Consider the following 4,024-nt stretch of genomic DNA (forward strand, 5'->3'; position numbering starts at 1 on the left):
TTGGGTGGCTTGGAGGTGTGTGACTCTGTGCATAGATGTGTGAGCAGTTGATTCACTAGGTGTATGAGTTCAAGAGTGCATGTGGAAACAGCTATATGGGCGGTTGACTGTGTGCATGGGTGTGTTGGTGAGTGAATGGATATCTCAGTGTCACACGGAGCGGGCGGGAGCAAAACAGACATCTATATAAAACTCTAAAGACTTACAGTGCAAACGCAAATACTTTATGGGTCTGTAATATTTGCACACCTCCCTGAAGTGTTACCTTAATGGCATTGGGAACCACTTACCACAAGTGGGGTAGTAGAGATAGCTTAATCATGAACTATTACTGGGCACAATACCATCGATGCAATACAGTGTATCGCGCATTTTTCTCAGTACAACCCAACGCTAAATAAACAGTGGTTGAAACAATCAGTACAGCAATTAATAACATCTACAGGTGGAGATTCAAAACAATAGTATGGATGAAGAAGGGGAAAGAAGACGTGAGGCAGCGTCACTGTTCGCCAGAGCACCTGGTAAAGGAAACTCGAAAACAACAATACAAAACAAAACAGTAAATGATAAATGGTGGGAGGCAACATCATTACAAGATTACGTGGAGAAAGAAATGGTGCCAAGAGGTTTGAAAATCTACATAACACCATCCCACGAATCATTGAACCCACAAATGCTGGAAGATTGGGCGCAAAATTCCGCCATGAGCTCTAAAAACATGCTGAGCATATTAATTAAATATGCATGGGAGGATCGAGACGCAATCCTACAACAAATAAAAGAATTGGAAGATGAATTTTTGAAGAGTAACGAACAAGATATCATCAAAAAATTCAAAGAAGAACTGAAAAACAGACTTAAAAAACACAAAGATGATATTAAATACCGCAAGCAAAGGAAATTACACTGTGATTGCTGAGACTATGAGAGTGGGCGGATTCTACCATATAGGCCAAAGTATGACTATCTTTACAACCAACATGAGACCACCCCAAGCACTGTGAACCAAATCCAAGTGGAAAGTGATCAAAATAGAGCAATTCCTACAAGTGGTTCAGAAACTGATACTTCTCAACAGTCCTCAAGCACAATATCTGTGGTCGACATCACTAAAAAACCGGCGAATTTTTTACAGGAGTTCCGGGTCCTGAGAACACACAGAAAAAAAGACGCAGATGTCGGACAACAAACAGGACCCAAACAGAATCCAACACGAGGACGACCAAGAGGAAGAGCAAGAGGCAGGGGAGATCGAAACAGAGACGACTCAAGCTCCAGCAGAGAAGAAGAAAAAAACAACAAAAAACCAGTGGGAACCAAACGTGGTGGTTACGGAAAAAGGAAATAAAGATGGATGAAGAAATGGTAAATAAAACAATAATAAACCTATCTTCCCGAACATTGACTTTCAAAGAAAAAGAACATTATGCATGGGACTTACATTCTGTCCTACTGAACTGTTTGACTATGCGTGGTGTTTCTGGTGGTATACCGACCGCCTTGGGCTTCGCCAGAATTCCCGGTTCTCTTCACTAGATTGGTTCAGGATCTGCGTTCGAGATATGACAAAATGATTGTTGTCGGGGACTTTAACTACCATTGGGAAAAATCCCCTAAAGAGGGGCAAGCACTACAGATTGAGGAGGCAATTTCCTCCTTGGATTTCACTCAACAGGTGAAGGGACCGACACACGAGAAGGGACATGTGCTTGATTTAGTTTGGACCACTATGCCAGTCCAGGGCTCTACAGAGATCTTGCCATGCGCCTGGTCTGACCACTTTTTAATAAGGGGCAGAATTCTACTGAACGGCCACCTGTCCAAGCCTGGGGAAGGTTGGAAAATGGCCCGGAAGTGGACAAACTTCGATGGGGAGAAAATGGTGCATCTCCTGGAAGAGTCTCCTTCAGTAAAGGAGCAGGACGCTAATATTGATGCCCTTTGTGGACACCTTCAGCATAAACTGGGGAGAGCCATTGATTTGGTGGCACCCCTTCGTAGGGTGAAGAGGGTGGAGAGAGGAGCTGGGGCCCCTTGGTATAATGATAAAATCAAACAAGGGGAATAGAAGCGGACAATGTTTAGAGGGGTCCAATGTACTCGTCCTAGGAAGCAGTAAACAAAGAGTATTGTACAGAGTTCCCCAGTGGGAGCTAGTAGTTTAGCTCAGGTTATTTTTTCTCTCACTGATTATGGGAGGGTTGTGTGAGTGCATGGTGTAAACCCTTTTCAGAATATAAGGATACCTCACACAGGTTACCGGTAGGATGGCAACTGTCATCCCAACCGATGACCGTCCAGCGTCATCATTGGTATCCTGCTCCTACGGCAGGCTGGCGGTGCAATGCCCGTCGGGCAGCGCGGGGAGCTGCACTTTGGCGGAGATCTTTTATTCCGAGCCAGCGGGTGTCTGCGTGTGAGGGGCCTAAAACAGTGCAATAGTGAGCGTGAGGGAGTGTGTATTAAAAAAAGTCAGTTGAGTCCATTGAGGAATACTTTAATGATCGGGCTCTCTGCTTTATTAAAAATAGAGGGGTATTAAGGACTGATGGGCAATGGGACCAATCCTTAATCAACCCTTGATGTGAAAGTGGTCGACATGTTTCTTGCCGTAAGGGCAATTCGTCAGGACCTAGGTGCTCATATAATTGCTGGGGTCCTCTCAAAAGTAGAGGACTCCAATATACGACCTGTACCGTGTCGTATTGAAAGTAGTTCCTTGCGAGGGACCTCCTGGAAACCGTTTGGTTCCCGTTGTAGGTCTTGCGCGCTGTCCGGGTGGGGCCAGCAGCGAGAGAGGAGAACCTCAATACATGCTGATGGCAGGCATCTAGTCACCTACCCCTCCCACGAGTCCGCCGAAGTCGGGACAGCCAGCGCTGGTATAATGACTCCTTACGGGATATGAAACGTGGGGTGAGGAGGAAAGAACGAGCATGGCGGAAAGAGTATGACGCCACTGCCAATAAAGAATATATTTCATCCTTAGCGACTTACAAACTAGCCATCCAAACTAGGAAGGCTGCTTTCTTTGAGGAAAGAATAGTTGCAGCTAGAAATCCACAGAAAGAAATCTTTCGGGTCCTGGCTGAGCTCAGGATAAACAAAGAGCAAAGCACTGAGTTTACCCAGGAGGACTGCCAGAGGTTCCAGGACTTCTTTGTGAACAAGAACTCCGATATTCTGGGAGAAATTGCTGCAACTACACCCCTCAAATGTCCTCCCCTACCTGACCACTCTGCCCCGCCGGATATCATACCGTTAGTTGAGTTCTCCCCAATTGCAAAACAGGAACTATTTACGATTACGGACCGAGTTAAATCCGGCTCCCTGGTGGATCCATGCCCTCCTGATGTGTTCAAGTTAGCATTGCCAGGTATTGAGGAAGAAGTCTTGCATCTGTTGAACACTTCCCTTCATACAGGACAGGTCCCTCTAGCTTTCAAAGAGGCTCACCTGATTCCTCTACTAAAAAAACCTGGATCGGACACGAAGTGTTTGAAGAACTTCCGACCCATCTCCCAGTTGCCTTTTCTGGCTAAGGTGATTGAGCATCATGTGCTGGCATTGCTCTCAGGACATCTAGAGAGCAATAACCTGCTGGAGTCCAATCAGGCAGGGTTCCGCGCCAACCATAGCACGGAATTAGTCATGCTATCAATCCTGGATGAATTGAGGAGTCGTGCTGATATAAAAACACAGAGCGCCCTGGTACTACTGGATCTCTCCGCGGCCTTTGATACTGTGTGTCATGAACAACTATTGTCGCGGTTGAGGTCTTTTGGTATCAGGGGTACAGCACATGCATGGCTTACATCATTCCTGCAGGGCAGGACACAAAGAGTACAGTTGGGGGACTTACTTTCCACCTCTGCTCCCATCACTTGTGGGGTTCCACAGGGCTCTGCCCTGTCACCCCTACTCTTTAATATTTACTTGCAGCCATTAATTGCACTCCTGAATAGGATGGACTGCCTAGTATACAACTACGCCGATGACACCCAGATAATCATCCGGCTGG

At 46.2% G+C, this 4,024-nt stretch overlaps 1 pseudogene; it reads left to right on the plus strand.

Annotated features, from left to right (window-relative positions):
* The first annotated feature begins 466 nt into the window (after positions 1–466).
* On the plus strand, positions 467–1,351 carry LOC147723106 (uncharacterized; annotated as a pseudogene).
* The last annotated feature ends 2,673 nt before the right edge of the window (positions 1,352–4,024 follow it).

The sequence above is a fragment of the Lissotriton vulgaris genome, chromosome 4_1 (genome assembly GCF_964263255.1).
Source record: "Lissotriton vulgaris chromosome 4_1, aLisVul1.2, whole genome shotgun sequence".
Lineage (NCBI taxonomy): Eukaryota > Metazoa > Chordata > Amphibia > Caudata > Salamandridae > Lissotriton > Lissotriton vulgaris.